At 37.8% G+C, this 25,146-nt stretch overlaps 1 pseudogene; it reads left to right on the top strand.

Annotated features, from left to right (window-relative positions):
- The first annotated feature begins 285 nt into the window (after window positions 1-285).
- Window positions 286-12,102, top strand: LOC116630291 (annotated as a pseudogene).
- The last annotated feature ends 13,044 nt before the right edge of the window (window positions 12,103-25,146 follow it).

Raw genomic sequence — 25,146 nt, 5'->3', positions numbered from 1 at the left:
TATTGGAATCTTTAGGATTTTTTTCTATATAAGATCATATTATCTGCAAACAAAGACAATTTTACTTCTTTTTAAAAAGTATTTGGATGCTTTACTTCATTGGCCTCTCCATGGGCTGCCTGAGTGTCCTCATGTCATGATAGCTGGGTAACTCCATCAAAGAAAGTGGTCCAAAAGAGGGAGAGATAAAGAGAAAAGGGAGTGGGGGGAGAGGGAGAGTGAGAGAGAGAGGGAGCATACCTAAGATGAAAACCTCAGTTTTTATACCTTAGTCTGGAAAGTGACATGCCGTCACTTCTGCTGGATGCTGTTGTTCATAGAGACCAGCCCTGGTACAGTGTTGGTGGGGAGATTACACAAGGGGGTGAGTATAAGCAGGTGGGACTCCCTGGAGGCTGGGATCCATGGTATGTATGTGAGCCAGAAGTAGCAGGGTATTTGTTTTTTTCACTATCATCATGCAATTGTCAATGTTTATTTTTCTTTCTCAACTATTTGATTTCTAGGTTATTAGTCTTTTATAAATAGTACAGACAATTTTTAAAAAAAATTATTTTCCTTGTTGGTCACAAATATTTCTAACTCCACTTTTCAATTTCAAAATGACCTCAAGTTTTTTCTACAATTTAACCAGCAGATGGAGCATGAAAACCTGACATTTTAATAACTACTTTTCATTAGGTTACATGTAATACAGTCTTACGGATTTGAAAGTGGCCTTAGCAACTGGTTTAATCCTCTTCTACAGATTTAAAAACAGTGTTCAGAGATAGTACTAGAATCCGGGTCTTTGGACTTCCTGCATTTCCCTCTAAACCACCTGCTTCTATTGGAATCACTTGATGTTGACTCCTAAGAGCACTGAACTCAGTTCATTTCTGTTATTCACTCAGCTTCTATTGTGTTGAATTCATGCAGAAAGGAATAAGATAATCTATGTCCTATAAGAGATTACAGTTTGGTTGAAGAGAGAGACAAGTAACGAATAATTTCAATGCAAAATGCAATGATACCTTAGGATTTAGGGCTGTGATGCCTAAGGACCATGTCATGGATATTCAGATAAGGAGATCCTGGGCACACAGTATCTTAAAGAATTAGCAGAAATTATCTAGGGAGAGTAGGGTTTGGGTGATAAAAGGATACTCCTGGAAGAAGGAAAACAGGAGGAAAGATAGAAAGGAGGGAGGTAGGCTGGTGTCTTTGGGAGACAAAGTAGTTCCATATTTCTAGTCTGCAAAAGAAAAATTAAGGCTAGAGTCACTCAAGTTTACTGAATACCGATTGAACTGTCACAATTGGTACGACAGCCAGCCCTATAATGCCCTTGGAGTAAATTGGAGACTTTGTTTTTTTGGGGTTAGGCAATCATTCAGTCAGCAAATAATTCTTGAAAACCCGCTATGTGCCAAAAGCACTGTTCTAGGTGCTGAGAATACAGCAATGAATAGCAAAGATGAAATCCCTCTCTTACATGGAAGCTGCATACTAAATGAGAGATTATAGGTCAAGAGACGATGATAAGGCCTTTGAAGAAAAATAGAGCAAGGTAAGGGAGAGAGAGCTTGCTGCACTGGAGGAGGTATAATTTTAAATGAAGTTGTTAGGGTAAGCCTTATTAAGAAGCAAAGACCTAAAGGAGGTGAGTTGTGGTTTAACAGATTGGTTAATAAGATCATAGAAGTCTTTTGAATTATAATGTGAAGAACCAATTATCACAAGTGGAGCAGAAAGAAGGACTATCACCTCTCCTCTTTGTCTTATGATTTATGAGTCTTTAACTGCCAATCTCCCTTGATATGTAAATACTTGCTCTTTCTATGTTGATAAATCAATTAATTTTATTTGTGTGTTTTATGGTGTAATATACCCTTAAGACACCATATTATATCGACACCATGGGGATAAATTTGGAGAGACTTAGAAAAAGTCTATTTTTTTATGATCTCAGTGGGATTTGCTGCTGATGTGGTAATTTGGAAATCTGATTTTTTTTTTTTTGATACCAGAAACATTATCTCTACATTAAAATGACAAAAAGAGAAAAAGTTCAGTCATCACCAGATCCTTTCTTTCTAATTCCATACTACAATTTGGGAGTCACAAAGGGCTTCAGAGTCGAAAACAACTACTTCTGAATTAACTCATAAGTCACTGACCTGGACTTGAACATGCATTTTGATTTTTAATGTATTCTTATGGGGATATTATTGTTTAAAGAGGAAATTGGATGTTAAAATACTTTTGTCTTTATAGTTTTTAGAACCAAAAATGGACTTTCATCTTATTAATGAAATCATGAAAAAAGATTTATTTTATTCTTAGGCTTGTCAATTTTTTGCTGAGAAGTGCTTTATATGTATGTGCATGTATGTGTAAGAGAGAGATAGATTAAAAGATTATCAGGTTATGACAATTATGGGTTAAGTGATGAAATGTCTGCATTTTAGTACTCCTTTATTTTTTTCTTCCAACAAACATTTTTTACACTGGATTGCCAAGGCAAGGTAACAGTAACTATCAATGCAAAGATTATTCCCCAGTTTCTGTGTAGTTTTCTGGATGAATGATTTCTGATTTCTCTAAGTAGGCAGGCTTGACTTTTTTTTCTAAGTCATAGTACTGGAATAGTGATGGACTCAGATGTGCTATGAAGTTTTAATAAGCAGAATATCTGTGTTTTCTGAAATGATTTCCAAGTACTTGCTTTGGGATGGAAATTATTTTTACTCTTTAGATGACTTTTACATTGATTTTCTTTGACTGTCCTCTTTAACAATGGCCAGGCAATATTTACTTGGCAATATTTATTTCCTTTATAGAGGAAATAAAACAATAGAATATAATTTTAGCTAGAAAGGATTTTAGAGATCTCTCATTCCTATGGCTCATTTTATGGAAGAGGATTGTCTTAGTCCGCTTGAGCTGCTATAACAAAATACCATAACCTTGGGGCCTTAAACAGCAGACATTTATTTCTTATAGTCCTGGAAGCTGAGAATTTCAAGATGAAGGTGCCAGCTGATTCAGTTTCTGGTAAGGACCCTCTTCCTGGTTTGCAGACAGCTTTCTTCTTGCCATGTCCCCACATGCTGGAGGGGGTGAGATCTCTCTCTCTTCCTCTTCTTCTAAAGCCATAATACCATCATGAGAGTCCCACCCCCATGACCTTATCTAATCCTGATTACCTCCCAAAGGCCCCGTTTCCAAATGCCATCACAATGGTGGGGGGTCAACATATAAATTTGGGGGGGGGGACACGACCATTCGATCCATAGCAAGGATCAGAGAATCAGAAAGGCCAAATGATGTGTTTAAGCTTGTACAGTAAATTAATGGCTGAAGTAAAACTAGAAGTCATATTTTATTATTCTATACATTTTTTATTATACTCTTAAGTCATTTACTCATACTACAGATTTTCATTTAAACTCACAAGAGCACACTAAGTCAATGAATATCTAATATTTATTCCATCCCCTGATAAAAGGTGCATGTCAGTGCTCTAAACTTTTGTTTAGATGGAGAAGTTAGAAGTTGCAAATGTGCTCCTGGAAGTCATCATGATTCCTGCTGTTAGATCTGTAGAAACATTTTCTGTTTGGGAGCTGTGACAGACCAGATAGTTCCTCCAGTCCCTTCTCAAAATTTCTCCCCTTAATGATAACAAACTTCAGGAGTAAAGATAGGCATGTCCTGCAGGCAGATGTGTTGATGAGAATACTAGGTAAGAGGGAAAATTGGAGAATTTATCTTGATTGGCAGGAAATTCAGCCAATTATGTAGCTCCATTAACTGAGGTAGTCTTAAGACTGGGCTTTACTACTGAGTAAGGAAAGAGACCTTGGAAGATGAGAGGCCATCTTGGCTCAACTGGGCTCCCTACTGAATCCAGTCAAGTGAGTGTCTCAGTGACACAATGTTGTGCAGAGTAACTGCCCTGTTTCTTTGTGAGCCTAGTCAACTCACAGAGTCATGGGAAGTAATACATCATTGTTGTTTTAGGTCACTAAGTTTTGAGATGATATGTAATATGGTACTTAGTTTGTGAAAATTGTATATTGGCCACATACATTTACTCTTCTCTGCCTTGGAGTCATCTTTATTTTACTTCATACTTTATTTTACTTCATAGATTGAGCCACTTACTCTCCCAATTCCTGCACTAAGATAGCAGTACATAAACCATCCTCACATGACCACACTGCTCATTCATAAGTGCTCAGCCATTAGCTGCCTCTTTTTCTCTCTTCCCATCACTGCCAAGTGTCTACAGACAATCAGTCTGGAACCTAGACACCTCAGTTGGATCCCAGGCACCTGTGTCATTACCAAGTTGCAACTGTCACATAGAACCAGACTTCTGCCTTGATCTCACACTCCCTAGTCTGCCCCCTTTCACTGTCTTGGACTGCACATTCCTCCCACTACAACCTAGCTCGTGGTTGGAGTACCAGTTTCCTGCCTAGCTCCTGATGGTCTTTGTCCTTAAGAACCATCCTGTTGTCAGCCCCTAACAGTTAGAGGGGAACAGAACAGAAGAGTTTGTCAAATACATGGATAAACTCTTCAGGATGAGTAACAGTGTTGTAGAGTAGAAAGAATGTGGGCTTTGGAGTCATACCGACCTGGTTTATATGCTAGACTGCCATTTACTAGATTGCGATTTTTTGGCAAATTTCTTGGTCTATTTAAGATTCCATCTTCTAATTTGTGAAATAGGTATTAAGTCAACACATTGTAGCTGTTGTTAATTTCTATCATATAACACTGCCCCTGCAGCTCCCTTAGCTCCCCATCTTTGCCTGTGCTGGAAAGACTTCTTTCTCTCTATCAGCACACATTGTAGGTTCCAGCCTGCCTCACACTCAAGCCAGTATTGTATAGATAGAGTTTCCTAAGAAAAACAAGCTACATGATAGTCCACCAAAAAGATAGTTGAAAAGCCATGCTTAATTGATTCCTTTTAGGTCTTCTGCTGGATTTCCTTTAGACTTGGGCTGATTTTCATTAGATCTTGTACACAGGAGCATGTTTTAATTTACATGTCTGCTCTACTATTTCTCATTTTTTCTACCATAATCTTTTGAGTTAACAGCTTTAATTGAGGTTGCAAGGCAACAATACTCTGTAATTTTGGATTGTTTCTAAATAGGGTGCTAATTGCTTTACAATTTTCCCTTTATACCATTAAGGACCTGTGTGTGTGTGTGTGTGTGTGTGTGTGTGTGTGTGTGTGTGTGTACTTAAGGACTAATCTATTATACAAACTATTAAAACTTGGGGTACAAAAAACAAAAAGAATCTATGATTTTGTAAATGAAACCAACCCATTTTGATGCAGTACTATATTCTGCAAGTTGTTTTAATTGCATAGGGGAAGATAAAAGACTTTTGGGAGTGTTTACTTTATTTTAACTCCAGAACTGTATTTCTCTTAATGTACTGGATACCCCACTGACTGGGAGTGGTGCAGAAGGAAGGATGCAATATGTAAATACACTAATCAGATCAATGCAAATCATAATAATACATTCCTTTATGGTCTGTGAGACAGCTGTGTAAAAGTGATTTTCATTTTCATAGGTTTGGGTGAAACTCTTTAGCAAATCCTATCTCCCTGATTCTGTGATTCTAGCTCTGTTGTGTTTTATTTTGATTATTTTTCCCTTTTGGTTTTTGTGGGACTACATATGGTGAAAGTTGGCATTTCAGGCCTCAGTGGCTAGTTTTATTTTCTTCTCTTTGTGTCCAACTGGTTTTGGAACTTTTGTTTCCAATAACAGCTACAAAACCACATGAGCGGAGCTTTTGTGAGGTTTTCTGCGTGACCAAAGTGGGGTTGGTGATGTGACAACTGTCTCAAAGATTTTCTTAGGAAAGAATGGATCATCATCTTTGGAGAAAGGATTTTTTTTTCCCTTTAAAACATTCAACAAATTATTTCAGTTTACCAAACTTGATGCCATCATTTCGATGTTTTAATCAGGTCAAAACTTCTGGCTCCTTGCTTATATGGAAGATATATTAGTACCATTATAAAAGAAAAAATAAAAGTCAGATATTTCCATTTCCCTGGGATCTTAACAGAGCTCACAGAAAGAAGGAAGTGTTGCTAATGGGAATTAAAAGAAATCAGAACGTTGTTCTGAGTTATCATAAGTCAAGGGGAAACTAAAAGGTGAGGAAAAAAGAAAAATAACCTTGTTCATCAAAATTTTAGAATTTTTAGTCATTCAAAATAATGAAAAGTAAGGGTTTGAAGCATTGTGAAAGCATTTTAAAGGGAAGGTACAAGTTTAGTGGTGAAATTGCATAATCCCTAAAACTGAATTTTAGAAATAAACTTTTGTTAGATCTTTCCCTCCTAAGTGGAGGAACCCACAGCAATCTCTAGGGAATAAAGTACCCAGACCTTTTCAGATCACTCTGAAAGGCAGTTTTAGTAAGGTGAGTTGTTCGGGGGCCCCTGGGTGGCTCAGTCGGTTAAGCATCTGCCTTCAGCTCAGGTCATGATCCCAGGGTCCTGGGATTGAGCCCTACATGGGGCTCCCTGCTCAGTGGGGAGTCTGCTTCTCCTTCTCCCTCTCCCTCTGGCCCCGCCCCTGCTCATGTGCTCTCTCTTTCTCTCTCTCTTTCTCTCCTCTCAAATAAATAAAATCTTAAAAAAAAATAAGGTGACATGTTTGGCACAAATCTATAGGTTCCTCTCCTCTCATTTCCTGGGGGAAGGTAAATTAGGAGAGTGCAGGTCTTTCTTGCTGAAACTTTGGAGGAATCCTCTGGGTGTAATTGTTCCTAGAGGTAGAAGAACAGACAGAACAGCCTGACTTAGTTTGCAGAGATCAGATGCTGATAGATAATTCAATCTGCTGAAATAAATGTCCATTGACATCACCACAACTACCTCCTCATGTACATTTCTATCTACATGTCTGCCTGTCATATGGTTAAGAAACCAGAAAGTTCTACTTATAACAAATATATTTAGTACTTCTCAAAAACAGATCCCCAAGACACCAAAAGAGTAGGCAGGAACGAGGGTACATTGAACGACATCATTAATTGGTAAAGAAGAAATGAGACACAAGACTAAAAAAATACTTTGGAGTTCCAACTCCCACTCAACCTCTTCTGAAGCAATCCACTTCTCTCTCTACCTACTGCCACCACCATAGTCCAGGCCAGTGTGAGTTCCAGTCTGGATTAGTATGATAAGTTCTGATTGAATTCACTCATGTTCTGCCTGCCCCTACCCCTATCCAATATCCGCACTGTTGCTATTATCCTTCGGCTCAACATCTTTCAACGGCTCTATACTGTCTGTTGGATAAAATCTCCTTGTGGTCTCACAGGCCCTTAGGACCTTCCTGATTTATGGGCTCTACCTCACTCCTTAGAGTGCTTAGAGCACTCTCTTTGCTTTGGCTCTAGCCTTTCTGTCTTATCAGTCAGATCTTTTGCATTAAGGTTTTTTTTGCCTTTTCTACCTTTTATCTCTTTATTTTTTCCTCTTTCACCTCTTCCCCAGTAGTAGTTCTTATGCCTACAAAACAAAACAGTGAAACACCCCAAAAACCTAAACAAAGAAATAAGATCCCATGGCTAGAGGATTGGTGATGAGAGACTTCTTCTGAGGCCAATATCACGGTTATGGTTCCATGATGATCATGAGCTGTTTGTCTAATGTTAGGCAGAAGGCTCCCTCACTCAAACATTTTTTACTTGGTCTTGGAGAAAGAAAGTTTAGAGCAACTCAACTAGGCAGGAGGAACCATGGGTGAGATTCTTTGGAAGCCACCTGAAAGCTCCCTTTTAGGATTTCCTTTCACATCAACTGGGTGAGTTTGGCTGCATCTCAGTGAATCCCTGCTCCAACACACATAATTCAGTTTGAGCAATGGGTGTAGACACCTTACACAACTTCACAAATCAGCGAGGAAGGCTGAATAAATGGCAGAGATGTTTTCCTCTATCACATCTGAAAACCTAAACCTATCTATCACAACTGAACGAGAGATCAGATCTTGTTCATCTTTCTGATCTTCCTGCCTCAGGCTTATTCTTCTTCTGTGAAGCCTTTCTTTTTCTCACTCCTCTGTAGTCTTCTAGCACCTTGCCCATACTCCTCTTAGACAGCAGTCATCACAAGCTATTTGCTGATATGTCTGTCTTTCATAAAAAATCTAACTGCTGCAGGACAAGCTTCACTGAAGATAAGCTCATAGTAAGAGCGCTTTGAAGAATTTGAGAAAAAATCTGCTGTGAAAGAGAGCTAGTAGACATCATACCCAGGAGAATTAACATCCCCAAATTGAAGACCAAAAAACAATCTTAAGAAAACTACAAATTACATATATTTAAAAATATCAAAGAAATAAAGAATTAAAAACCAGACAAAAGATCAAGCTGCTTGTGAAATCCAAGCAGTTTTGAAGAAGAACCAAATTAAGCTTCTGGATATGAAAACTGTAATTGTAAAAAAATAAGTTCAGTGGGTGGGATAAATAGCAGATGAATGTCAATTAAAATGGGAACCAGAGAACTGAAAGATGGAGTTGAGTAAATTGCCCAGAATACAATAGAAATATTGTATTTCTACAAGAGAAATAAAGTGGTTTTAAAAAATTATGAAGTGATGTTAAGATATAAAGAAGATAGAATGAAGGGATAGAATGAGGTATTCCAGAAAGAGAAAATAAAAAACATAGGGGGAGACAGTATTCCAGAAGATAATGACTAGGGAGTTTTCAGAATTGAAGAGGGATATGAACCTTCAAATTCAAAAATCATAATGGGTGCCTAACACCAAACCCAAACGAACTCCCAAATACAAACAAACAAATAAAAATACACAACCACACTAGGATGTCTTATGGTCAAACAAACAAACAAACAAACAAACCAAGAAGACCCTCACAACCCCAAAATGAAGTCCAGAGACAAAAAGAGATTTCTTCTAGAGAGGAATATAGTTAGGCTGACAACAGACTTCCTATTAATAGTAGTACTACCAATAGACATTGGATGAGATTAAAATCACATATCTAAAGTGCTGAGGAAAAGCAACCCTCAATCTAGGATTCTTTTTTTTTTTTTTTAAGATTTTATTTATTTATCTGATGGAGAGAGACACAGCGAGAGAGGGAACAGAAGCAGGGGGAGTGGGAGAGGGAGAAGCAGGCTTCCCGCGGAGCAGGGAGCCCGATATGGGGCTCGATCCCAGCACCCTGGGACCGTGACCTGAGCTGAAGGCAGACGCTTAATGACTGAGCCACCCAGGCACCCTCAATCTAGGATTCTAAACCCATTAAGCTGTCATTTAAGACCACGAGCAAAATAAACACATTTAATTTTGTTTGTGACAAGTTTTGTTATAGATAAGCCTGAAAAACTGCTGAAGATTTTCATCATTCAGAATGAAATCAATTAAGAAGTGGAATACAAAGAACCATGTCTTGTAAAGAAATTGATAATTCAAATAAACATTGACAAAAATATAACAAAATTATTTCTAACTAGTTGGAGATTTTTATTTTTATTTATTTATTTTTTAAAGATTTTATTTATTTATTTGACAGAGAGAGACACAGTGAGAGAGGGAACACAAGCAGGGGGAGTGGGAGTGGGAGCAGTAGGCTTCCCGCGGAGCAGGGAGCCCGATGTGGGGCTTGATCCCAGGACTCTGGGATCATGACCTGGGCCGAAGGCAGACGCTTAATGACTGAGCCACCCAGGCGCCCCTAGTTGGAGAATTTTAAAAATGAAACTAAAATATTGACAATAATTTGAAATCAGGAGTCAGTGATAAAATCAAGACATTAAAGAAAATGTTCCAAGGACCTTGCATTGATTGGAAGAAGGCATTTGAAATAGAAATATATTATGTAACTCAAAACCAATAGAAAAGGTAGATGAAAGAAAACTGGATGAATCCAGTGGAAGTAATCCATGGAGAGAGATGAAAGTTAATCAGGCAAAACAAAATAGATGGTTGACATAAATCCAAAGAGATAGAAGTATAAACAATTAAACCTTCCTGATGATAAATAGAGATGATCAGATCGAGTTAAAAATCAATCAATTGTAAATTCTTTGGTTTGTAAAAGCTGGGAAGTTCCATTAAAGAGGTTGATTGTAAATTAAACAAAAACAACCCTGAAACTTCAGGGCTCCTATTTGGAGATAAAATGTCATGTCATTTTACCAAGAATAATAATCTCTGTTCCTCCTCCCCCCAAAAATCATGTTTCAATTTTCAAATCAAAGGTAGATTATACATTTTTTTCACAAATGATATGATTATCTACAAGAAAGCCACAAAGAATCTGAAGATTAACTGTTATAAGCATTTAAGTGTTTATATCAATTTGCATTTCCATACATATGCATAAACTGAAAGTGTAATAATAAGAAGAAGGTAGCATTTACAATAGTGGAAAGAAAAAAAGTGAAAAAGAAAAAACTAAGATACCTAGGAGTAAATCTTATAACATATGTTCAAGATCTGAATAGAAAAATTATAAGGGGTCCTCAAAAAGATATTGAAGAGTGCATTTGTTAATTGTTCGAGACCTATATAAAGATATAAGGCTGAGAAGAGCGAGGCCCGCTCTGCATTCTGTGGAGACTGAGGGTGTGCATCGCAGCAGCTCCAAGAGCAGAGTAGCCCTAGCTCCAGTGCCTCGAGGTCCTGATGCCTGTCAGATGATAACCAGAGCCCAGCTCAGCCAGGATCCCCCACAGAGAACAGTGCTGACTGAGAATGGGCAGTACAGGAGGACCTGTGGCCAGGGGATCATAACAATCAGGTGTTTTCTGGATCAGAAAATGTCTTCCCTCCAGCTGGAAAGAAAGTGCTCTCAGTCCAGGTGCCAGCCAAGCAAGGATTTGCTATCTACATGGATGAGATACTGCATGGTCCAGGTGCCAGCCAAGCAAGAATTGCTATCTACATGGATGAGATACTGCATGGTCCAGGAGCCAGCTAAGCAAGAATTTGCTATCTACACGGATGAGATACTGCATGGTCCGGGAGGCAGCCAGGCAAGGATTTGCTATCTACATGGATGAGATACTGCATGGTCCAGGTGCCAGCCAAACAAGGATTTGCTGTCTACCTGGATGAGCCCGAGCAGAGGGACAGAGACAGCTGTACAGGGAAAGAGGAGATGGCATTTGAGGATGTGTATGAGGTAGACACCAGCACACTCAAGTCAGACCTTCACTTCCTGCCGGATTTTAACAGTTTCCCCAATGGTGGTAGATTCATCTCTCCATTCCCAGTCTGAAGATGCATCAGATTTTGGTACAGATGTGATAAATGTGACTGAATATGCTGAAGAAATTCATCAGTACCTTAGAGAAGCTGAAATAAGACACAAGCCCAAAGCACACTACATGAGGAAGCAACCGGACATCACAGAAGGCATGCGAACGATTCTGGTGGACTGGCTCGTTGAGGTCGGCGAAGAGTATAAGCTTTGAGCAGAGACTCCCTACCTGGCTCTCAACTTCCTGGACAGGTTTCTTTCATGCATGTCTATTCTGAGAGGCAAATTGCAGGTTGTAGGCACAGCAGCGATTCTTCTGGCTTCTCAATATGAAGAAATATATCCACCTGAAGTAGACAAGTTTGTCTACATAACTGATGATACTTACCCAAAACGCCAACTGCTAAGAATGGAACATCTGCTCCTGAAAGTCCTGGCTTTTGATCTCACAGTGCCAACCACCAACCAGTTTCTCCTTCAGTACTTAAGGAGACAAGGAGTGTGCGCCGGAACTGAGAATCTGGCCAAGTATGTAGCAGAACTGAGTCTTCTTGAAGCTGACCCATTCTTGAAATATCTTCCTTCATTGATAGCTGCAGCAGCTTATTGCCTGGCCAGCTATACTGTGAACACACACTTCTGGCCAGAAACCCTTGCTGCATTTACAGGCTATTCATTAAATGAAATTGTGCCTTGCCTGAGCGAGCTGCATAAAGCATGCCTTAATATATCCCATCGATCACAGCAAGCAATTAGGGAGAAGTATAAGGCTTCAAAGTACATGCACGTGTCTCTGATGGAACCACCTGCAGTTTTCTCTCTGCAGTAAGTTTCCTACAGAAGCACTTTCAGAACTTCACCTCCAGATCAACTGAATTTGTCTTAACTTTTATAGGTTTCTGCAGGTTGGGTCAACTAGTGTTGCTACAAGATAGATGCCATATTTTTAAAAATGTAAATGTGGTTAGGTCCTCTTAGACATTAGTAACTTGTAATATCATCTAACATTTTTTAAAGAATAAACAAACAACTTGCCTTGTGAAAAAAAAAAAAGATAGTGAAGAAAACCCAAGTAAATGGAGAGATACATTGTCTAAGTTCATTTGGGCTGCTATAACAGAATAGACTGGGTAGCTTACCCATAGATGAGTAGCTTATAAATAGAAATTTACTTCTCACAGCTTTGGAGGCCATGAGTCCAAGATCAAAGTGCCAGCATTGTTGCATTCTGGTGAGGATCTTCTTCCCGGTTCACCTTCTCATTGTATCCTTACATGGTGGAAGAGGCTAAGGACCTCTGTGGGGTCTCTTTTATGAGTAACTAATCCCATTTATGAGTGTTCCATCCTTATGACTTATGCACCAACCAAAGGCCCCACCTCCTAATGCTGTCATCCTTGGGAGTTAGGATTTCAACATATGAATTTTTTTTGGGGGGGAACAAATTTTCAGGCCATAATATACATGATATTCATGAGTAGAGACTCAATTATCAGAAATTATCAGAACAATGTTACTTGTTTCCCCTTCAATCTTTTAGGTAGAACCATAAGAAATTGTCATCTTTGTAGGTCAGAACAATTACATTTAATTTCATTTACATTTAATTTCAATGTCAAGAGGTTTAAATCAATATATAGATGCAATTGTAATTCAAATAAAAATAAGTTTTTATAGAACTTTGCAATTTAATTCTATAATTTGTATGAAGAACAAAGGCTCAGGAATAGTCAAGACAGTGCTGAAGTAGTACAGCAAGGTAAGAGGACTTCAATCAGGTGCCATAACTTATTATCCAGTAATAGTAATTAAGATAGTGTAGCACTGGCCAGGAAGAAACAATTAACCAGTTGAACAGAATAGAGAGTTCCTAAAGGATCCCATCCTGGTATTGCCCATATGGAACAGGTTTTATCACAGATCACTGAGCAATGCTAGACTGTTCAATAAATGGTGATGGGATAATCCAAAAATGTGTTAACGATGAGAACTCAAATCGGCAGACAATACTAAGCTCTTCTAAAGTAAGAAGAAATGCTGATCTAAGGAAATTACAGGAAGATCTTTCATGGCCATTGGTGTAAAAGTGGCAGACGAGTTTCAGTGTTTCCGATCTGCCTATCCCATGGCGCAGAAGCTGCCCTTTGGTGTCCAAGTCTGGTTCAGGTGGAGGTAAATTCTTTATCTTTTTTTCTGAACCCTCTTTCTTAGACTTTTTGTTTGTGAGCTGCAGGTACAGTTGGAAGGTAGGGATACAAACAGGTGGCAAAACACATGATAAGGTTTTGATAGACTCAGGAATCAATAACCTTTGGTTAAACACACTTATTCAGGATTCAGCTCAGAATATTCTGTGCCCATAACATGCCAGCCCATCCCTCCTGTCCTTTAGCACAGGACTAAATGGAGGTTCACATTTATTAATGAAAATCAGATGTTTTTTTAAAAGTTAATCTGGTGCAACAAATATCATACTAAAGAATTCCCAAGGCAAATAAAATATTTTATTATTACTCACTCTCTTGAAATAAATGTTAAATGATAAAGTTGAGCTCATCCAAATGATGTTCTTTGAAATCTTAAATTAGCTCATTGATAAAACTGCTTCTGCTGAGTAACATGGTAAAGACTCTGCTATCTATTTGGGTATCGTAAAAGGATGAATGAGTATATTGAAATATTACACTGTTAGCAATGTAAATGAGTTAGCTAAAAATAATTTAAAAGCATTTGACAAAAATTAAAGTGCACAGAGACATCATTACCATGGATCTAACAACGGCCAATGAACAGCTCGAAGCAAGAAGTGAAAGAACCTTTTCTATTTCCAAAAAGGAATTTGTATCAATTATCCCATGTGCAGCCTCCTAGGTGTCCACGTACCTGGACTCTGCATCCACAGTTTAGATGTGAAATTAGTACTCCAAAAATTGTTATAATTGAGGTGATTACATCTCAAGCTAAACATAATCCTCCAACCAAACAACTCATTGAGGAGCATGCAGCAGAATTAAGATTTCAAATTTACCACAAGTCCCAGAAGTTTACATCTCTCAAATAAATGCATTCCATGCAGAAGCAAACAAAATAGCTTTTCAACATAAGAAATCCTTTGAGTTTCAAAAAAACTCCACCAAAGCCAAGTAAGTACTTCATCATGCAAATCAACGATTTTCACGAAGAAGGCCAGTCAGCAGCATGCGTGGATGATACTGAGAAAAGCAGAGATTGTTTTCATTTTCTCAGCAGGACGGATTCCCCATGCCACAGATTCAATGATCCCTCCTTCCCCATATAGCTTAATAAAAGGGATGTTTTAAAGATTTTAAAAAAAAGATTTTTTTTTTAAAGATTTTTTATTTATTCATTTGAGACACAGAGATACAGAGAGAGAGAGAGAGCATGGGCAGGGGGAGGGGCAGAGGGGGAGGGAGAGGCAGGCTCCCCGCTGAGCCAGGAGCCCTATGTGGGGCTCATTCCCAGGACCCTGGGATCATGACCTGAGCTGAAGGCAGATAATTAACCATCTGAGCCACCCAGGTGTCCCTAAAAAAAGATGTTTTAAATGAAGCAGATCTCAAATTCCTTTCCTGTGGTCTCTGAGTTAGCATTAAAAAGAGCAGTTGTGGGGGTGTCTTGGCGGCTCAGTCAATTGGGCGACTGACTCTTGGTTTCCGCTCAGGTCATGATCTGGGGGTTGTGAGATTGAGCCCTGTGTCAGGCTCTGGCTCAGCACAGAGTCTGCCTGGGATTGTCTCTTCCTCTCCCTCTGTCCCTCTCCCTGCTTGTGTATGCTCTCTCTCTAAAATAAAGAAATAAATCTTAAAAAGAAAAGCAGTTGGGGTAAAGTGGATATAGGCAAATAACGTTGGTGTTCCTGAATGTGGTGACCACCGATTACTGAATCAATCGTTTGGGAAAAACTTGGAGTCTTAGAAATGGTTATAAAGGGTTATGTTCATCACTGTGGCCAAAGTCTGCCACTACTGAATGCATTACTAATATATCCAGGTACTGAAAAATATTATTAGGTTCTGATTATTCAGACTCCAGAATGGAGAGAAAAGAGGGTTGACTAGGGTTAAGATTGTGACTGATTCTCAAGATAACAGTGTTCATGGAGGCCCAAATATGGCTTTCAGGGGCTACATGGGGAGGGAGTGCCACACTGAGTAAGTACATACTGGATAAAGGCCTTATCTGGGCATGAATGACAGAGACCAGGATAGTGAAGAAATGGGGTAGATAAATTTTCTATATTTGGGGTATTATAGCCCCTAAAAGATTTTAGGGCAGAGAATTAAGGAGGAGAGTGAAAAGCATTTTAATAAGTGTATTATATGTTTGGATATAGCCTAATTTTAAAATTTTTGAGTTTCTTAAATTTCTTAGAGTCAGAACTAAGTTTTCTGAAATGTGACCCTATTCTAAAACTCGACTACTGGGGTTTCCAAGTACTTAAGGCATTTGTTGTCTTGTGATGATGAGAAACCTGGCAGGTGAGAGAAATTCACTGCACAGGTCTTTAGAAAAGGCATGTAGAAAGTCCTGGCTCCATCTCAACAATGCAGGAGAGGGCCACACCCCCAGCACTAACCCAGCTATCGTGAATGTTTGATTTGGAAATCATTTGCAAACAGTCTACTCCATAAAATGTGGAAGTTTCTTAGAGGCTTAGAGAAAGTTGGCAAAGGAATCAAGCAGTTATATACTCCATGCTTCACCTTAGCTTAGAAAAATGTTGAGAGGAAAAAACCTCAGGCCTAAAGTAAGGGATGTGATTACCCTCACAACCAGAGAAGTTATGACATTGAGTATCAGCCTATAATGTTTGGGTGCATCACCTGGCCCAGCATGCTCTGCAGTGTTGGGGTTAATGTAGAGCATGAAATCAGCCATAATACCTGGCTTGCTAAAATGTAACATGGAGGCCACTGGGGGCAGGGAAGGTTTCAGAGAAGGGCATAGGCTTTAGGAATGGCGAGGGCTGTGTGACCACTCTGGCATGGGAATGCTGCCGGGAGTGGCCTTCCTGAAGCTTTCTCAGCCCAAACAGCCACCCTGTGATCTAAGAGATGTCTGCATTGTCCCTTAGGCTATGTTTAGGAGAACTCCTAGAACATGCAGATTAGCATATCTTTCCCATAAACAGATCCTCCTAGTTCCAGTAAGAACCCTTGTCACACATCACATGCTTGAGAAACAGTGATATGGATTTGTGATTATCCTGAAGGACCGATAAAAGTGGAGCAAAGAAGAGCAAAGGGTCTTGTCTCTGAGCGTTGACCCTCTTGCCTTCTCTCTTTCACAGCAAAGTTTGGAGTCATCTTTCATCCATGCGTACAGGGAGTGCTGGCCATTCCCGGCACCCCAGAAGGAAGGAGTTAGGATCTCTCTTGAAGTAGGTATAGGCAAGGCCATAAAATGAACTTTTGTGGATACTCGGTCATTTATCAGCAATATACCCAGTCTTCTGGCCTTTACTCCAATCACACTAGTAGGACTGCTTGCTCTCTACTCTCCCAAGTTCTAGTTGCTCAGAATTTGCCTTTTCCCAATAGGCAAACACTGTCGTAAATGGTTTTGTTTCTTTTGAACTTGCAGCCTATCTTTAACTGACTGTTTTGTAAAATAATGATATTATGTACTAAAAGATTTTAAAATGACCTTTAAATCTTTACAGAAATATTAATTTTTAGCACAGATTTTATGGCAATGCGTTTCTTAGTACATACTGCAATGCTAGGTTAGCTAAATCATTTAATCAGTGAACCATCCCATTTCTTTATTATATCATGTAATAGAGAGCTCATTGTCATTTCCATTCATTACCTAAAACATTGTCTTATACTAGAAACAGAATTGTGAGCATCTAGAGAGCCATTCAGGGTCAGGAATTACAGTGAGTGATGATGAAGTTAGCACTAGCTATTAAACTAACAGATATAGTCATTAAGTTGATTTCAGGTCCAATGTGGTACTCTGATTTTCAGCCTTTGAATTCAGAGTAGGTTTTCCTGCTTGAGGATGAGGTAAAGGTGAATGAAACAGCACATAAGGTTTCTGTGGCAAGAGATTTACCCTAGAATACCAACTCCTGTCCAGGTGGGGGATAACCCCCAAAAGGAAAACTTCTCTCTTTCTGGATGGAAAATGCATTTTGAAGCAAAACTCATCTTACTAATTGAATCTTAGCTTAATGATTTTTTCTAGTGGGTTTTGCTACACTAAAACATTTATTTAAGGTTTATATGAATAGAATATGGGTATTATGGAAGACAGATAGATTTACAATTTATAGAGTCATCAGAGGCCAGATCTTTGATTTCTAACTGAATCCTTTTGACTCTGTAAATATATCTTTTGTATTTGATGATTAGAATATGTAAGAATTTTTCTAAATCATTTGATTAGTTTCCATTCTAAAAGATAAATTCTTCATTCTAATGATTGTGTTTTTTGCTTGTTTGGTTACAAAACAAACAATTTGATTTTACTTCTTTTATTTACTGAAGAATGATTTAATGAAAAAGAACACAGCAATGGTGATTTTTCCCCTAGAGGCAAAACTATTTGATAAAACAGACCTACTAGTTTTTGAGTAAGAAGAGTTTAAAAGAACATTCCTGAGCCTGCCTTTTCAATTTTGTTTTGGAGATCATAACTTCTTGGAGTAAATTCTGCAATTTATCAAGGGATGAAAATTGAGTGAGGAAAATAGATGCACTGAAGAAGATTATCTACAATGAGATACTACTGTCATCTTCCTTTTTTCCCCTTATGAACAAAAGCAATTGATGACCCATTAATAGTTACTCCTTAATTTTTTTCTAAGATTGTCATAAATATACAAAGTTTCCTCTACAATCCTCTCCTGGGATTTTGAGATTAGGATTTGGTAGGCAGTTAAGGAACAGATAGAATTTTAAGTCACCAATAATTTGCCTGCTAAAGGAAAAATGAATCTAGCAGATAGCCTTGCACATGATAGGTACGGAATAGATGGCAACTAGATGAATGAATGAATCAAATACAATGTTAGTATATTTTAGTGAATATTTTGATATATATTTTAGATTTTATTAAAGATTTTATTTATTTTTTGACAGAGAGAGACACAGCGAGAGAGGGAACACAAGCAGGGGGAGTGGCAGAAGGAGAAGCAGGCTTCCCGCCGAGCAAGAAGCCCCATGTGGGGCTCGATCCCAGGACCCTGGGATCATGACCTGAGCCAAAGGCAGATGCTTAACAACTGAGCCACCCAGGCACCCCAAGTATTTTGATATATATTTGTTCTAGTTCAGCTAGAACAGATTTGGAAACTGTTAGAGAAGTGATTTGCTGATACCTCCTCCTCTCCATTCTAAAGAAGTTTAAACACTAATTTCAATGTATTACCTATCTGATAAAAATCTTCAGTGAATATATTGACCTTAGGATAAAATAAAACTTATTAACCTTCAAAGCTGAGCTTCCAAAATTTGGCTTTACCCAGTTTATTCAGTTAAGTTTATCACTAATAATAGATTCACTCTGATTTTGTTGTTCCTTTCACTATTTCATTTTTTCAACTAAGATCTTTATTCATGGAGTTAGAAGCATTTTCAATTATAGGTGTGAAAGCATAAGGACATTGCCATGTACTTAACTCAAAGAAACAAGTCTGTGTAGAAATCATCCTTTAACTAACATGTTCTTTCATGGATATAGAAGTGTTTTCAAATGTATGTGTGGAAGCATAAGGAAAGTACTGCATGCTTAACTTCAAGAAACAAGTCTGTGTAGAAACCGTATTTCTTTTTTTTTAACTAACTAATTAACATATAGTGTATTATTAGTTTAAGAGGTAAAGTTTTGTGATTCATCAGTTGCATGTAATACCTGGTGCTCATTAACATCAAGTGCCTTCCTTAATGCCCATCACCCAGATACCCATACTCCCATCCACCTCCTCTCCAGCAACCCTCAGTTTGTTTCTTATAGTTAAGAGTCTCTTATGGTTTGATTCTCTCTCTGATTTTGTCTTATTTTCTTTTTCCCTCCCTTCCCTTATGATCCTCTGTCTTGTTTCTTAAATTCCACATATGAGTGAAGTCCTATGATAATTGTCTTTCTATTATTGACTTATTTCCTGTAGTGTAATACTCTTTAGTTCCATCCATATCATAGTAAATGGTAAGATTTCATTTTTTTGGTAGCTGAGTAATATTCCATTGTATATATATGCCACATCTTCTTTATCCATTCATCTGTTGATGGACATCTGGGCTCTTTCCATATTTTGGCTATTGTGGACATTGCTGCTATAAACATTGGGGCACATGTGCCCCTTTGAATCACTATGTTTGTATCTTTTGGGTAAATAGCTAGTAGTGCAGTGTTTTTCCAGTGTGGCCGCACCAGCTTGCATTTCCACCAGCCGTGTAAGAGGGTTCCCCTTTTTCCGCATCCTTGCCAACATCTGTTGTTCCCTGACTTGTTAATTTTAGCCATTGTAACTGGTGTGAGGTGGTATCTCATTGTGGTTTTGATTTGTATTTCCCTGATGCTGAGTGATGTCGAGCATTTTTTCATGTGTCTGTTGGCCATTTGTATGTCTCCTTTATATGGAACCAGAAAAGACCTTGAATAGCCCCAAGAATGTTGAAAAAGAAAACCAAAGCTGGTGGCATCACAATTCCAGACTTCAAGCTATACTACAAAGCTGTAGTCATCAAGACAGTATGGTACTGGCACAAAAACAGACCCATAGATCAATGGAACAGAATAGAGAACCCAGAAATGGGCCCTCAACTCTATGGTCAACTAATCGTCAACAAAGCAGGAAAGAATATCCAATGAAAAAAAGAGAGTCTCTTCAACAAATGATGTTGGGAAAATTGGACAGCCACATGCAGAAGAATGAACCTGCACCATTTTCTTATACCATACACAAAAATAGACTCAACATGGATGAAAGACCTTAATGTGAGACAGGAATCCATCAAAATCCTAGAGGAGAATATAGGCAACAACCTCTGTGACCCTGGCTGCAGCATCTTCTTGCTAGACACGTCTTCAAAGGCAAAGGAAACAAAAGCTAAAATGAACTATTGGGACTTCACCAAGATAAAAAGCTTTTGCACAACAAAGGAAACAGTCGACAAAACCAAAAGACAACCAACAGAATAGGAGAAGATATTTGCAAATGTCTTATCAAATAAAGGGCTAGTATCCAAAATCTATAAAGAACTTATCAAACTCAACACCCAAAAAATAAATAATCCAGTCAAGAAATGGGCAGAAGACATGACTAAACATTTCTCATCTCACAATTTTTTTTAAGATGAAACAACAAAAAACAAACTACCTGCTTCTCATCTCAAGTCTGAGGGTTTTTTTTGTTATATACTAACATTCTCTTCCCTATCAAAATACTATTAAAATAGGGATTTTTTTTTTTTAAATTTTGAGATGTCTCTCTTCATAATAAAGCTCTGCCAAGGGTCAGAACACCATGAGGATGCCATGCCCCAGAACAGAGCTCTTGCTGGCCCTCTGCAAGCCACCTGGCTTCCCACTGCAGCTTTTAGAGCATCCCCCTTCCAGCCTTTGGTAAAAACCCATTCTCTTTGGGGTCTCATGCAATTAGGCTATCCCATTCTCCTCCCTTTCCTTATTGATGTCATTTACTGACTTCTTAATCATTTCCCTTCACTTGTTGAAGTCTTTGACAACTGTGAGACAGCTTTCACAACTGTCATCCCTACCCTTTCTCCTGTCAGAGAGGAAAGTTACAGTGTACCTGTAGAAAACATTCATTTTTAAATTCTAGCCTTTATTTTCTCCAGTTAATTTTGTGTTCACTCTCTTGGAAATATCCATTCCCATAGCTACACCATGAATTTTTCTCATAGATCATAATTTCATACATTTTACTTTGACCAAAATCTTTTGTCTGTTAAACTTCCCTTTACCCTTGCTACTATTATAGTTGTTCTTAGAACACCCTAGTCTTTGGATTTCTCCCATTTTCTCCCTTCTTCTAACTTCCTCCAGAGCACTTAACCTTTCTTACTCAGCCTCATTCCATGGAGAGGATAGCAGAAGAACATATGACCTATTTTCCCACTAAATACCTGATTGGTTCCCTTATACCCCTATCCTTCCACTGTTCTAGTAGCATTTAGTAACTTGATCCAAAATCAGAGCCACAATCCTATTTCTTGAAACCTCTACATTGGTTGCTGAAGGATACTAGTTCAAGACCTACATCCATGCAGTTTTGTCTTGCTCATTTTTAGGTACTTAGAACTGTGCATAATCTTTTCCCATACCTTTGATTAGCTTTCTTTTTCAAGCCCTTCTAGATTTGCCAAATGGAATCATGAATCATGTAGTCTTTTGTGAGTGGCTTCTTTCACTTAGCACAATGTTTTCAAGGTCCATCCATGTTATAGCATGTATCAGTACTTCATCCCTTTTTATTGCTGAGTGAGGAAATGGAATGCTGGATAAGGACATAGTGGAACTGCTGGCTTATATGGTAACTCCATGTTTAACATTTTGAGGAATCAGCCAAACTGTTTTATAATCCCACCAGCAATGTATGAGGGTCCCAATTTCTCCCCATCCATACCAACACTTGTTATTATCCGTCTTTTTGATTATTTGTTATTGTCTGTCTTCCTAATGGGTATGAAGTGGTATCTCATTGTGATTTTTATTTACATTTCCTGAATGATTAATGATTTTGGACATCATTTCCTGCCTGACATCATTAATTCCCAATAAAATACTAGACAAATTGAATTCAACGGTACATTAAAAGAATTAGTCACCATGATCAAGTGGGATTTATTCCTGGGCTGTGGGGGTGGTTCAATATTTGCAAAACAATCAATGTGATACACCACATTAATAAAAGAAAGGATAAGAGCCATATGATCCTGTCAATAGATGCAGAAAAAGCATTTGACAAAATACAGCTTCTTGTCTTGATAAAAACCCTCAACAAAGTAGGGATAGATGGAACTTACCTCAACATCATAAAGGCCATATATGAAAGACCCACAGCTAATATCATCCTCAATGGGGAAAAACTGAGAGCCTTTCCCCTATGGTCAGGAACAAGACAAGGATGTCCACTCTCACCATTACTATTTGACATAGTACTGGAAGTCCCAGCCTCAGCAATCAGACAACAGAAAGAAATAAAGGCGTCCAAATTGTTAAGGAAGAAGTCAAACTTTCACTATTTAGCAGACGACATGATACTCTATGTAGAAAACCCAAAAAACTCCACCAAAAAATTGCTAGAACTCATACATGAATTCAGCAAAGTTGCAGATATAAAATCAGTGTGCAAAAATCTGTTGCACTTATATATACCAATAATGAAGGGGCAGAAAAAGAAATCAAGGAATCAGTCCCATTTGCAATTGCACCAAAAACAGTAAGATACCTAGGAATAAACCTACTCTTAAAACTACAGAACATTTATGAAAGAAATTGAAGAGGACACATAGAAATGGAAAAGCATTCCATACTCATGGATTGGAAGAAAAACATTGTTAAAATATCTATACTACCCAAAGCAAGCTACACATTTAATGAAATCCCTACAAAAATACCACCAGCAGTTTTCATAGAGCTAGAACAAACAATCCTAAAATTGTATGGAATCATTTCATATATATATGTATATATATTTGCCATTTGGTATATCTTGAAAAAATGTCTATTTGGCTCCTTTGCTTATTTTAAAGTTGTGTCATTTATTATTATTGATTGCAGAAATTCTGTACATATTCTGGGTACAAGTCCTTTGTCAGATATATGATTTGCAAATATGTTCTCTGATTTATGAGTGATTTTTTTACTTAAAAAAAAATATTTTATTTATTTATTTGACAGAGAGAGAGATAGCGAGAGCAGGAACACAAGCAGGGGGAGTGGGAGAGAGAAGCAGGCTTCCCACTGAGCGCGGAGCCCGATCCCAGGACCCCGGGATCATGACCTGAGCCGAAGGCAGACGCTTAATGACTGAGCCATCCAGGTACCCCGGTTTTTTTACTTTCTTGGTGGTGGTCTTTGAAGTACAAAAGTTTTTAACTTTTAAAAATCCAGTTTGTTTTTTTCTTTTGTTGTTTGTGCTTTTGATGTCATATCTAGGAAACTACTGATTAACTCAAAATTTACTCCTTTGTTTTCTTCTAAGAATTTTATAGTTTTAGCTCTTGACATTTAGGTCTATGATATATTGGGAGTTAATTTGTGTGTCTGGTGTGAGGTAGAAGTCCAAGTTTCTTCTTTGTCATGTGTATATCCAGTTGTCCAAGCACCACTTTTTGAAAATACTATTTTGAAAATACTATTCTTTCCCCATTGAATTGTCTTGGCACCTTGTTGAAAATCAATACACCTTGTTGAAAAACAATAATATAAGGGTTTATTTCTGAATTTTCAATTCTATTCATTTATCAGTGTGTTTGTTATGAGTTTCCTATTGCTTCTGTAACAAATTACCACTAACTTAGTGTCTTAAAATAACACAAATTTATACTCTTATAGTTCTGAAGGTCAGAAATTTGAAATGGTCTCACTAGGGCAAAGCAACTTGTTTGCAGGGCTGTGCTTCTTCTGGAGGTTCTAAAGCCTTGTCTCTTCTAGCTTCTAGAGACTTCATTTATTCTTTGACCTGTGGCCATCTTCTACCTTCAAAGTCAATATTCATATTACTCTGACCTCTGCTTTTGTCATCACATCTTCTTCTCTGACTTTTACTTTTCTGCTCATTTCTTTCACATATAAGGACCCTTGTGATTACATTGGGCCTACCCAAATAACCCCGAATAATCTCCCCAAAACAAGATCCTTAATTTAATCCTATTTACCAATTCTCCTTGCCATCTAAGGTAACCCATTCCCAGGGATTAGGACACAGACATATTTGAGGAGGTAACAGTTCTGTCTGCCACATATCCTTACGCCAGTACCTGTCTTGACTACTGTAGATTTGCAGTAAGTTTGAAATCAGAAGTATGAGTTATCCAACTTTGTTCTTCTTTCCCAAGATTGTTTTGGTTATTTTGAGTCCTTTACATTTCCATGTGAATTTTAGGACCACCTTGTTAATTTTTGCACAAAAAATAGCTGGAATTTTGATAAAAATTGTGTTTAATCTATAAATCATAACAATATTAAATCTACTGATACCTGAACATGGAATATCTTTCCATTTATTTTAGATTTTTATTTATTTCCTTTTAACAATATGTTTACTTTTTAGTGGACTGGACATGTAGTATTTTGTTAAACTTATTTCTAAATGCTTTTTTTTTTTTGAGGCTATGGTAAATGGAGTTGTTTTTTTAATTGCATTTTGGGATTGTTCATTGCTAGTATATATAAATACAATTGATGCTGACATATTGATCTTATATCCTGCAACGTTGCTAAGCTTCTTTATTAGTTGTACTGGTTTTTCTGTGGGTTTCATGGGATTGTTTTATATATAAGATTATGTTATCTGCAAATTTGAAATAGTTATACTTTTTCCTTTACAATCTGAATGCCTTTTTTCCCCCCTTGCTCAATTGACTTGGCTAGAATTTCTACTCCAGTGTTAAATAGAACCGGTAAGATGGACATCCTTATCTTCTTGATCTTAGAGGGAAAGGATTCAGTCTTCCCTATTAACTATAATGTTAACTCTGGTTAGATGTTTTATCAGGCTGAAGAAGTTTTCTTTTATTTCTAGTTTGTTGAGCATTTTTATCATGAAAACATTTGTCAAATGCTTTTTCTTCATCTATTGAGATGATCATGTGATTTTTGTCCTTAATTCTATTAATATGGTGTATTACATTAATTAATTTTCAGACACTAAAAC

Source organism: Phoca vitulina, unplaced genomic scaffold (genome assembly GCF_004348235.1).
Source record: "Phoca vitulina isolate PV1807 unplaced genomic scaffold, GSC_HSeal_1.0 scaffold3, whole genome shotgun sequence".
Taxonomy (NCBI): domain Eukaryota; kingdom Metazoa; phylum Chordata; class Mammalia; order Carnivora; family Phocidae; genus Phoca; species Phoca vitulina.
The sequence above is the reverse complement of the archived record's forward strand: the minus strand, read 5'-3'. Positions and strand labels throughout refer to the sequence as shown.